The sequence below is a fragment of the Phocoena sinus genome, chromosome 11 (genome assembly GCF_008692025.1).
Source record: "Phocoena sinus isolate mPhoSin1 chromosome 11, mPhoSin1.pri, whole genome shotgun sequence".
Classification (NCBI taxonomy): Eukaryota; Metazoa; Chordata; class Mammalia; order Artiodactyla; family Phocoenidae; genus Phocoena; species Phocoena sinus.
In genome coordinates, this window is record NC_045773.1 from 100,282,452 (window position 1) to 100,295,700 (window position 13,249).

Genomic DNA, 13,249 nt, shown 5'->3' on the forward strand with positions numbered 1-13,249 from the left:
CAGGGCTGCAGTCCTGTCTTCCTGGGGAAGTGTCTCCCTGTTGGAAGGGCACGAACACTCCAGGCCGTGGACTGAATTCAGCTTTGCTACATCTGCGTGATGTCCAAGCACACACTCGTGCTCTGACCACACAGCTTTCGGACAGACCTCCCCGGGCCTCAGCATCGAGCTACGCTGTAATGGTGGCCGCGGAGTGACGTTTGCTGAAATCAGATTTTCATTATGTAGCAGAAAGAAACGATGGCTATTAACTTATACCTGGACGCAGCTATTTCCACACTGGGTTAGAGGAAAAAATTCAGCTTTAGAGGGAGCATAACTCTTTAGTTTGTGAAAACACTTGAATAAATTTTTTATTATGAAAAGTAAGGCCCTGGAGACAGGGACGTTGAAGCAGAGGAAGGGAAGCTGCCCTACGCAGTTAAGTACTGTAAAAGGATCGTGCGGGGCTCCTACGAAGGAAGCAGTTTGCGGGGGTTTCCTTGGCTCGGGCCTAAGAGATGGGCGTTTGGGGAAGAAAGGCCTTCAGGGGAAGCCAGGATATGAGAGCAGGTTTCCTTAAAGAGACCGCTGCTTCCTGGTGTTACACCAGGGACGGAACACGAGTGGCCAGTGAGTGACTCAGGTGGTGACACTGATAAACTGTCACAACTGAGAGGCACAAATTCAGTCTTAGATTCCTTTCCATTATTTCCAACCTTTTGCACACGACTGCGCTGTTTAGGGCATCCTGGGGGACAGAAAGGGGTCCATGTGGGGAACCAACAGCCTTCAGTGCGGGCAGGACAGCAGGAGTGATGGAGGGGGTCCAGGAACAAGGGTTTGGAGCTAGAGGAGACAGCAGGACATACTCACTCCATGAAATCTGCAGACACTCAACAGGGCCGCCGGGGAAGTAGGGCTTATACTGTATTTGGATTTTTCTTAAAAAGGGGAGAGGAGGCTCAGGACCCGAGGGCACGTTTGGTTATAATTATATTCCTGAGACCGGCGATCACTCATTTTTGAGGTCGTAGCTTTAACATCTTGCAGGTATGGTCTCTCTGGATAGAGGGTGTCGCCCCTCAGAAAGCACAGCCCGGAAGGAAACAGCAGGAGGTAAGAGGCTGCTTTGTCGCCTGTTTTCTGGCTTCAACAGAAGAAGGTCAGCAGCAGACAGGTGTCTCTTCATCAGCAAAAAAACCTGAGAGACCGTTTCCTAAGGACAGGCCTCTGGCAGGATGCTCCTGGAGCCCAGCTTTCTCTTCCAGCCCCAGATCAATGTGTGTCAGACACTCCTCTGATCCGTGGGGCACGCTTCTGGGTCGAGACTAGACCACAGCCTGATTCACGGGGATGCAGACACAACAGACGAGGACTCGGGAGCACGCGGCGTCCTGTCGTCTGGTGGAGCTTCAGAGATACCCTTGGGACATCAGGGGGCTCACTGCACATGGTGAAAGAGTGAGGGGCTGGGAACGGATTATTTGCGACACCCTCTGCGGGGCTCCCGGACGCCAGCGAGCACATTCCGGTGCTTCCCCCTCACTTACACACCCTCAACGACGTACATCTTCTGCGTTTCTAAGGGATCTGGGAACAGACGTGGTTAAGGCTCCAGATGCCCGAGACAGCGGAAACGGTGACAAGGCAGCCCTTGTGTCACAAAGGGGGGCGGGGGCGGGGCGACGTGACCCAGAGGACAGCCAGGCGTGGCTCAGGGCACCGACTTTATAGCAGATGGTAAGCAAGGGGGTGCCGCCGAGGCCGAGGGGCTGGCCCTGCGTCCCCGCGAGGCACCAGCCTCCATGTTCTGCGTCCTCAGTCCCCAAGTCTACAGAGGACAGTGACCTTCAGGAATTGAGGGAAATGTTCTATAAAACACGTACATCTGCTGGGTCTATAAAAGAGTTTTTTTCCTGCTAGAAAATGATTCATCTGAAAACAGACCTCGGGAAATTGGGTCGGGCGCGCTAAGGGGAGATGTCACAGGCTGGAAGGGAGGTGCATTTTAGAGGAGGCTTCTTTGAGAAAAAGATTTTTGACACAGTTTCTCAATGTTCATTCAACTTGTCTGAAGGTGTATTCGTCATCTTCCCTCATGGCACTTCGCTGGTTGAGTCCCCGTTTCCGCCTCTGCCCATGAGCTCTCCCTCCACCTGGGAGGCGCTGACTCCCTGGATCTCTCTCACTCTTCTTAGTTCCCTCCCTGCGATTCACATCCATCCACTTCTGCCATCTTCAGTGTCATCATCGGAATCCAGACTCTCATCGTTGCTGCCGGGCTTAACTGATTGGCTGACAGAATGATTCACTCACTCACTCTGCACCCATGTACTGTGTGCCCGCTATGTGCCAGGCGTGAGATACAATCCTGCCCCTGGGAATTTCACAATCAGGTGGGCGAAATAAGACTTGCAAACAATCATTTCAAACCAGTGCAAGGCAAGACTAGACGCGCTGGAAACGTGCGCACAGTTGCATAATCACGCAGGTGACAGGAAAAGAATTCGGCTTTGGCAACAGTCCCTCACTGGGCTTTGCCTGCGGTGGGTGCTCAGTCCTCACCGTCCTGCTCACAGAAGCCAGGTTCATGTCCCAGAGCAGCTCGCCAAGGCCACTGTCACCGGCAGGGATGTACCCAGCACCTACAGGACCTCTTCCCTCTCAGGTGGGCTATTGAAGGCAGCTCCTGTCTTTGTGCTACGGCTCTGATGATGAGAAAGTGTTTGGAGCAGAGCATCCTAGATGCCCCGCTGTAAAAGAAGTCTGGCTAACAGAATTTTATTACGTTGGTTCATTGCCAAATTCTGACCTGACATTAAGGTGCGAAGGGGTAAAGCAGAGTAAGGCGGGAAGAGCGAGCTTGTTGAAAGGGAGCGAGGAGAAGGGGATGAAGAAAAGCTGAACGCAAATGCTGCCTGCTTTTCGATTCTCTTATGGACTGGTCCTTTCTAACTGTGTCTGCTTTGATTCTCAGCAGTTATACTACGCCCACTTAAAAGAAAAAAGGACACATGGCTTGAAAAAGAATTTGTTTTGATTCACAAATTTATATAAAAGTTTTATAAAGATACATTTCCAATATTTTTAATGAAAAGAATAACAGTTCAGGAAACTAATCATGAACAATCTTAGGTATGTGGGCACTTTAAATATACAAATGCCTCCGAATTTGAGATTGATTTTTAAAACACTATTTTGGTCACCCTTAAGGTAAAGCACGGCAAAACGATTCTTTCCAATAGTAATAACCATCTCTTGGTTGTTCCAGGAATGGCCATACTCTGCGGTTTTCTCAAATGGAATTTTCTCTGTACTCGGTAAATACTGAGACAACACTCAAGGTGGCTCAAGTCTGTCTCTATTGACTTCAGGAAGCAGCAAACATCAAGGGACAATACAAGAGTGAGGGAGGGAACCCTGAAGTTGTGGTCACCAAGGCAAGATGGGGCATGTATCTAGGATTGACTACAAGGATTTTTCCTTACTAATATACAATAAAAGCACAGAAGCTTCAGGTCTATTAAGTTTGGGAGCATTTAATAAATGATTAAACAAAACGAGACTTTCACATTCAAAATATGGCGCCATACAAAAATTTTTAAACTGCTTTGAACCTTTTCTACATAAAACCGTATTTACAATCATTTAATCTATTATTACAAGGCACACGACTTACACTCTACCTTAATGTGACATTATAAATGTCCTCGTGGCTATAGCGCTGCTCTCTGCGATACTCTTCTTAGGATGCTATTGAGAATTTAAGCAGCTCCCGGACTAGGACACCAGAGGCACGTACAATAAAATATACTGTTAGCCTCATGGTTTAAAAATGGGAGATTAGGACTTCCCTGGTGGCGCAGTGGTTAAGAATCCACCTACCAATGCAGCGGACACGGGTTCGATCCCTGGTCTGGGAAGACCCCACATGCCGCGGAGCCACAAAGCTCGTGCACCACAACTACTGAGCCTGCATTCTAGAGCCCGTGAGCCACAACTACTGAGCCTGTGCTCTAGAGCCCACGAGCCACAACTACCGAAGCCCGCATGCCTAGAGCCCATGCTCTGCAACAAGAGAAGCCACCGCAATGAGAAGCCCGCGCACCGCAACGAAGAGTAGCCCCTGCTCGCCGCAACTAGAGAAAGCCCGCGCGCAGCAACGAAGACCCAATGCAGCCAAAAATAAATAAATGAGTAAATAAATTTTTTAAAAAGGAGATTATATAAATGCATATTTCTGAATGTGTATACGGTCTAATACGTATGCTGTTGTTTGTACTTAACGAATGCAAAATCCAATTGAAGGTATAAGAGCCTAATATGTGAATGGAAGAGAGGAAAAAAAAGAATCAAATCAAATAAATCATCAATAATAGACACGTACAGAGACCCTCTGTTCATCTAATGCCCCATACAAGTGAGTCTCCCCGATCACCAGAGCTGACAGACACCTTCCAGTAGCGTGAGGCGGATCTTCTAGCCTGCTTAGATGCAGTGCATTAAATTAAACTTTTTTTGTAGCAAACTCGAGTCAGGCTGTTTTGACAGTCCTTTTATTATTTTTCTGTATGAGCCTAACCAGACTTAGTAGTTGTTATCTTTATTTTAATTTATGCTTTAAATGCCTCCTTCATTCAATAAAAAAGTGAAATTTCCCTTAGGTGGGAGAAAAAGAATGATCTCGCCACGGTGTCAATGTAGCATATGCCACGATTATGACCAGGATGCTGTTGAATACGGGGAAAAGGTGATTAAGAAGACACAGTCTGTGACATGGGAAAGGAAATGAGAAATTTACCTTCCTGCTGGACACGTTAACCACCGGAAGACACGATGAAAACGAAGTACCTTCTGTAGGGTGTTTATGCATTAGTCCACGTTACTTTAGTTACCTCTGAACTCTTCACTCTATTTTGTTGAGTGAAGTTACTCTGTGCAAGAGGAACTTGGAAAACCTTCTTTCAAGGTTTTCTAAGTTACTCCTACACGGTAAAACAGGAGGAACTTGGAAACACAAACCCAAAACGAAGATACACTGTATAATTACGGTAATGTTCTTCCTACGCTTGCTCTACGATTTAGCCTCGTTTAACAGGTCTCTCAGGCATCATTTGGCACCTGTGGAGTGGCAGGTAACATATTTTATGACTAAACAAAGAGTCACTGTAGACAATACTACACTGATACCAAAATACCTGCACGCAAGTGTGTGTGGCTTTCTCACCCAAAAGCACTTCTGCTAGGTTTTCAGTGAAAAGGAGTATATTTCCTCTGTCTCCTAAAATTCTCTGTCACTCCCCTCCAGAGCTTCTTCCTTTGAAGAGAGCCATGCAGACTGGGGACACGTGATAACTAAATCCTTGTGCAGACAGAGAGCACACATGCTGGTGCTACTTTCTACCTAGTACCTATCATCAATCTGTTCATCCATCCATCCATCCATCCATCCATCCACCTACCTATGTGTGTATATGCAGATGTGCTGTTTTTTATTGACTCAGCGGGTCAATATACGCAAGTTTACTAAACACCGTCTTCATCAAATATTGATTGACCACCTACATTGTACCAGACACTGTGTTTTTCATTTCTTTTCCCCTAAAAATTGCAAGTTAAAAAACACTGCTTTAGTTCCCCATAACAGTTGGAAATCTTAGGTAAAAAGTAGCACATATTAGAAGTAGTAAAAAGAGAACTGGGCCCTGGCTGTAGCCCTGCTGCTAACGACTTCTTGGGGCTTTGGGCATTTCCCTTTGACTGTGTTGGTCTCAACTTTTTCTTTTGAATAATGAAGAAACTGAACCAGACAATCTCTTTTAAAGAATCCCTCTGAGTATAAAATGCCACAGTTCCAAATATGGAAGTATTTTATAATGTTGGAAACTGGAGAAAATAGTACTTCTCCCAGAAGATCCTAAGGATATCGATCTCATTTAAGTTAAAGGCATTCCAATTTGAGAAAAAAGTACATATCGTGCCCTCTAACCCCCCGTTAAGAATCTGAGACTAGGTAAAAAGAAGTGAGGCATTCACAGAAGTCTTGTGAAGGAAACTAACTTGGATGACCATAAATGTTTTATAAATGCAGCATGCCGTAAAACGCAACTGTCAAATCATTATTCCTTGCCTACGGCTGCTGGGTAAGTGGAGGATGAGAATGGAAAAAAGATTTCCCAACTTGCAGTCTACTGCTTTAGCGTGTGTCTATACCCTCCAGGGTCAACTGTCAGTGTCCTCTGTGGTCTGGCCATTTAGAACTAACATCTGACCAACAGGTTTTTCTCTTAATATTTCTATCCAACACATCCTTAATAGGAGGTTAAGGATGTTCCACAAATGGGGAAAATTTGGGCTGTTACCAATATTAGTTTTAGAAGCAAAGAAAATAAAATCTATCAACATTGAACAATTTCTCTGATTTGTGACCTCTGCTTTCCTATATTTTTTCTTTTCTTTCTTCTTCTTCTTTTTTTTTTTTTTGGAAGAGGATTCACTGCCTGAAAATAGTCATCTTTAAACTAACAACAACAACAAAAAAGGACATATCTTCAGGACAAATGGTTTCCAAGTCAGTGCTGGAATATAACATACCCGTAAATCTTTGGCTGGACCACGAAACCTTGGTAAGTCTAAATTCAACATTTTGCTTAGTATTTGGTTGACTTAATTACATGATTAATACATATAAATGATTTTTAAATGAAAATAAATAAATAAGTAAAAAAAAGTCAAATGCTGCCATAATCCTACCATCCAGAGAAGCACAGTTACCCTCTTGTTGTATATCCTTGTACTCTTCTGGAACGTATATGTATACGTACATTATATAGGCTAGATATCTACATCTGCATCCATATATAAAATCCATCCCGTACTCCAGACATATCTAGATGCCCAAAGAGCTCATGTCGGCACGCCTATATCTGTGTGCACATCTGTATACTAAGGCACCCTAATTAAGAAGCTCTGCTCTACGTCTCCCATAAATATGAGTTTATTGAGAAGCACCATCAGCATTGCAGTGAAGCAGTTTTGTTTCCTGGAAAGTACCCGTGCTTCTCATCTCTGACCCTCACTTCCAAAGAGCTGGCAGAAGTCCAGCTGATGTAAGTTTAGCCAAATTCTGCACAAATGCCCGGAGCAGAGAGTTCCTTACTGCCCAAGTCCCACTCTGAGAACAAAGCCATAGTAACTGCACGCTTGCTGATACAGATAGATCTCCTCTGCGTTCCCCAGACACTTGCACCAGGGTGGCCTGGCCCAAACGTGTGCCCCAGGAAGGCAGGAAGGAATGGTGTGGGGACCGAGTCCTGATGGCAGAAGGGGGCGAGCAGGTGCTGCAGTGCCAGCTCACTTCAGTTCCACGAGCTCACCGACCCCTCAAATACGTGCCAGGCGTGTGCGTGAGCACAAGACGCGGCTCCTGCTCTCCAGGAAGCTGGCGGGAAACAGACACGTGATTCGAGTTGGCATGGGAAGTGCAGGCTGCTGCTTTCACTGGTTTATGTCTCCCCAAGTTCCTTTAGGGTAGGGACCACATCTATTCAATCTTTTGTCTCTCCTCGGTGGGATGCACAGTCTGGGGCTCACAAAAGCTGCTGGGGCACTCGGCTGGTAGACTGGGTTGGTATCAAGCTGTGGTGGTGGATGAGATACATTGCCTGTACAGCTATATTCTCTGTAGGTCTTCAGTTATGCTAATTACACATACTTCCCCCTAATAAACGGTTGGGAGTTCTGTGTGTCATAGCAGGAGGGCCCATCTCATCCCGTTACTAACTCTATGAAGAGGTGTTTCTACTCCAAAGGCAAAATATGGTGTGGCCAAACTCCAGGAAAAGAACAGAGAGGAACCTGTTGTCAGTGGCAACCAAACTTAGCTTCCATCATGAATCACTCTGGCCTCATTCTGACAGGTCCAGTTGCAGCCTAGCCCTGATCACACCAAGCAGTGACTCAGCTACAATGAGACTTCAGATGCTATTTTTAAGGCGGGGGCGGTGGGGGGTGGGGGAGCAGGGGGAGGATGGAGACAGAGAAAGGCTTTATTATTTTTTCCCGAATTTTAACAGCCTAAACTAAATCTCCACTTTGACACAGAATTCCGGAAAAGTCAACCTGGCCCTGAAATTATGTAACCTGTACAGTTTACTTTTTGTGTCACAGCTTGCTCATTAAATTCACAAACCACTGCCATGGTGAAAATGTGTTTGATTAAAATGGAAAAGGGGAGTTTTCAGAAGAGTCTGGGCCCAAGGGAAGCAACTGTGGTGCAGAGGAAAGAACACTAGCTTGAGGGTCAGACGCTGGGCCTTTGTAAGCCGAGTCCCGGGGACTGAAGGGCCGGGATGTGCCCAGGGTGGACGGCTGGGCATGGTGGGCGTGCCTGCCCTGCTGGCTGCGCACCTGGGTTTGGTGAAGGAAACCGTCCTGGCCTCAGCGAACCTGTGTCCAACCCCACGGACCTCGACGCTGTCTGCTTCCTCTCATCCGTCCGCTGCAGGAGCGCTGCTGCCTCTCGGTGTGCCGTAGCCCCGGGACCCCCACACCGTCCACCCACTCACACTTCCCTGACTTCTTCCAAGCGCTCCTGCCCGGGAGCCGTTAGAACAGCGCACGTGTGTCTGGCGTAGACACGTGATATTTCCGTGGAAGAGCAGGACAGTGTTTTCCTCGTGATGGTCAGAATTCTGTGCCCTCTCCTGGCGTAGTCCCTGTCCGCAGGGGTCTGGCCAACTACAGTGATTCTTGACTCTTGTTCCTGGACACAGGCTGACGGCGCCCCAGTACCCCGCTCAACCCTGGAGTGGCTTCCGCCCCGAGGGTCCCCTCAGTGTCAATGCTGGAGGAGCTGTCAGGCCGGGGGACCTCCCCCGGGGCCAACTCTGCTCCTGACAGCATGCACCCAACGGAACATCCTCTAACGGTCAGACCATCCGCTGTAAACACACGTGAGGCTCTTTGAAGAAGCCCTTCTTTTACACTGTTTTCCAGAGCACGCCCTCTTCCAGGCTGGAAGGCCTGGGAAGAAACCACCCCCAAGTTGGCCCTGTGACTGTGAGGGGGGGCATGAAAGGAGGGGCTTAACAACCTGCAGAGAAGACCGTCTCATGGTGACCCTGGACGTGGGGGTTCTTTCTGCAACTGGGGAAGCTCTGAACCCAAACCAAAACTGGACGGAACCCCTGGGCAGAGCTGCCATCCTTGTGCCACCCCACGTGAACCCACGGCTGGAATCGCTCCTTCGCCAAAGACTCTCAGCCACGAGCGCGTCCAGCTCCGGGGACAGGAAGAGCAGGGACGGAGTGGGAGTAGCTCTTCCGTCAAGTTCTGGAAGCTCCATCCTGGAGTCTCGACTTTCTTCCTGCGAAGCTCAGGGACGCGGAAACTTCTTCCTCCTCAGCTGCTGGCCAGCAACAGGCCCAAATTAGTTAAATGTAGCTGTAACAGACATGCTGCAAATGAATTATATTTAACTCTAACGGCCACCTCAGGGTTTGTCTCGAGACGGAATAATTTTAGCTTCTGCTGCCTTAAGTCCCCAACTAAGGCAGAAAGTAATTACCTCAGGATTTAGCATAATGAGCTCACTGACACTCGGTATTTATTCCAGTGGGTGAACGTTCAGACGTCTTATACAGTCAGGCGTGGGCGGCAGAGTGTATAGTCCTGAGTGGGCACAACAAGGCCAGGAAAAATAAAAATGTTTTAGGCACATACAAATTCAGTGAAGTCACCCGATTTCGGTCTTCATTAAGAATTAGTAATCGTTGCGGAGGGTCCCGGTCGAACTTTACACTGTCGGGACAGGGCCTGCTGTATAGCGTAAATCCTAAACAACGCACATCAGACAGCAAACTTTCTCAGAGAACGAGCTGCACGGAAACACCTGAAAAGTGTGCTTTTAGAAATGTAATTGGGCTTCGGTGCCGGGCACGCAGATCAGAAACCAAGTTTATCCATTAAAGCAGGACCTCACTCAGCATTTGGTGAGGGGAAGAGTTTGTGTTCCTAAAAGTATCTACAAGGAATAACAATTTGTCCAAAATGCTGTTCATATATTCTGGTATTCTACATTTCATTATTCTGAATAATCTCCCCAGTTAAAACATCCTCATCTGGCCACTCATGCCCTATGCATTTACGCTGCGTCAGCTGTGGGCCCAGCCGTACAGCACAGGTACGAAGAACATCAGACACGCTCTCTCGACACGGCACAGGAAACAGCCCAGGAGGGAATGATTTCCTGCATCGGGTATCTGCACTGATAGTGAGGGGTGTGCCTTCAAATACAAAGCCATAGGTCAGCACCGGTCTATGTGATTCGAGGGGACACACCTAATGACTCGGCCACCTATGGCTGCCCGGCCATGAAGGCCCGCTGAACACACGTGCTCAGGGCATCCTCCCCCGCGGGTGGGTGCCCATATCAGTAACACACTACAGTTAACTTGGATACAGGATCTCTGAAGCTTCGTGGTTTTACATCTTGCCTCATTCTACAAAGGGTTTAAAGAGGCTTACGAAAGAAAGTACACAATAAAGTAACGTTGGAATGTGAATAAAACTAAAGAATCAATGTGAGGGGTGGGATGTTATCGACACACTTCTCAAGCCAGACTCACCTCTGCCTGCGCACTCCTTCCCCGTCCCCTTTGCATGAACCAAGGAAGCGGGCATGAAGGGATCTGAGGGTGGCAGCCCCTCTCCCCTCCACTGCCCCACACGGCGGGCTGGGTGCTCTGCTCAGCCAGGTGCCACCCTGGCGGCCCCTCGGCTACGTGTCCCGCCTGGCGTGGCCCCAGGAGCTGGGATGGGCAGGAGTGACCCGCGGGGGAGGACTCGAGTTGTGGCTGAGATATCAATGCCATCTAACCACATCCAAGCCTCTCTCCTAACAGAACGTGGGGAGGGAAACTTCACACGAGCAGGACTTTGAGATCGGGCACCAGGGCAATGCAAATCGCCAGCCTGAAGGCCTCTGCAGGGAATCAGCCGAGCTTCAAGTCGGGCTCTGTGACGTACAAAATCCATGAGATTAAATTCACCTGCACCTCGAGGGGAACTGAGTTTCTCTTGGTAGTTACTTCTAAGACAATTCTCACAAAGGTTTTCTAGAGGGGCTCTGGGTGATACAGTGGACCAGGTCCCCAGCAACCTTCCCATCGTACAGGGCTCATCTTACAGCAAGCACCGTGGATGGACATCGAATACAGATCTCTGGGGTGACTGCCATCTATCCATCCGAGATCACGCTCTCTTAGGAGGAGGGGCATTAACATTTGATTTTTCAGCGACTGCGCTAAGTACCTTATATTTATTATTAAAATACAACCCTCTTGAAAACACTATGCAATAAGCATTACCATCCCCATTTTTACAAGTGAAAACACTGGGCCCCAGAGAAGTTAAGTAACTTGCTCAAGGTGCACAGCACCGAGCGGTAGAGCCAGAATTCAAACTGGAATTTGGCTTCAAGGCCGTACAGTTCTGTTTCAGCTGTTTCTACATAAAAAAATAACAGAGTAAATGTTTTGCCTGAATCAAGCAGGAAAAACCAATTCATTTATTTAAATAAGTTTTAGGGCTTCTTTTCCCACTGGTTTCTCTGATTGGCTGAAACGACCAGTCGACCAGCTATTTCAGTGTCATGGTGGCATCTGGGTAATCCTAACCGTGTGCCCGGCATCTACCAAGCTTCCTCAAAGGCAGACCCACGCCGGAATCCGTACAATATCTTGGACGTTAGTGGTTGCTGTCCAACAGTACAAGACTGAAAATAAATTAAATATTTGCCTATGTGGCTGCAGACAAAATACATATAAAACAGAAAATAAAACTCATATTATATGTGAGTCATCACCATTCATAAGTAAAATTCAACATAACTGAAGCTACTAAACCCTATCTCATCCCTTGAGGGGAAAGGCCAACTTTAAAAAACTCTCATCTTTTCAGACTTATTGTCAGTGCACAGAGACCGCTGAAAGAGCAGAGCTGAGCAGAAACGCTGATGATGGGCATTAAAAGCAGGTGGCCATAAACAATAAAGCGGCGGGGAGGGGTAGGTGGGTTGTGAAAAGCTCAGCAGCTCCAGAAGCTCACACAGCACAGGTGTAATTCTACGTCAATGCCAGAAGTGCTTCTCTGGCTCTAAGCGTTGGTCACCGGCAGCCAAAAACATTTTAAGATGAGAAAGCATGAGCCTTCACCAAGCCAGGAAAGTCCAGGTGCCTTTGCCCACTTTCTGGCGTGCAGCCAGAGAGAAAGGTAAACCAGCATAGCCTGCCTCTTCACCTCTGCTCCCTGGGTCTCTGCTCCCCCTTCTGTGAAACAGCAGACTTGGAGAGATCTTTCTACGAGCTCATCTGGCTCTGAGATTTTCTATAAGTCTATGGATTCAGCTACTGGCTCCACAATGGGTATTGGTAGGTTTTTTTTTTGAGGAGCTATCTGTAATGTCAAACGATACTTCTTTTTTCTCCCCCAAATTTGATTTTGTTGGCCATGTTCTTAATCACATTTTAATTATCTTGTTTCTTTGTCTATCTTTGCATCTCCAGTGTCTAGCATTGCATGCGCCTGAGAAAGGGCAAATCTGCACTGTGCACTAGATATTGATGAAACTTCTCTCTCCCCTTTCAACTGGCAAGTGTCCTGGAGCTCCTGGCACCATATAGGACAGAACTCAATACTGTTCTTGCACAGTCAGGCTGGCTGCCCTCACGTGCGGAAGGGTCACACCAAGGGCATCCAGAGGGTGCCTCCTCTACCTCAGCCTACATCCTGGGACCTGCAGTGGCCTCTTAACCGGTCGCTGTCAACGAGGCACGTTAACGTGCTCCGTGTATCTGATAAGGGGTTAACATCCAAAACATATAAAGAACTTATGCAATTCAATAGCAAAAACCCAAATACCCCAATTGAGAAAAGGACAAAGGATCTGAATAGACATTTCTCCAAAGAAGATATAAGAAAAGCCTAGAGGTACATGAAAAGTTGTTCAACATCACTAGTCATTAAGTAAATGCAAATTAATATCACAATGAAATATCACCTTACACCTATGAGAATGGCCATCAAAAAAAGACAACAGAGAACAAATGCTGGCATGGATGTGGAGAAAAGGGACCCTTGTGCACTGTGGATGGGAATATAAACTGGTATGGCCACTGTGGAAAAGAGTATCCTCAAAAAATTAAAATTAGAACTAACATATGATCAAGCAATTCCAATTCTGGGAATATATCCAAAAGCAACGAAA

General features: G+C 47.2%; 1 protein-coding gene across 1 annotated transcript in view; it reads right to left on the reverse strand.

The window, feature by feature from the left end:
- FARS2 (phenylalanyl-tRNA synthetase 2, mitochondrial) overlaps positions 1-13,249 on the reverse strand; it is a 388,891-nt gene that overhangs the window by 86,563 nt on the left and 289,079 nt on the right. The gene's annotated exons all lie outside the window — the stretch shown is intronic.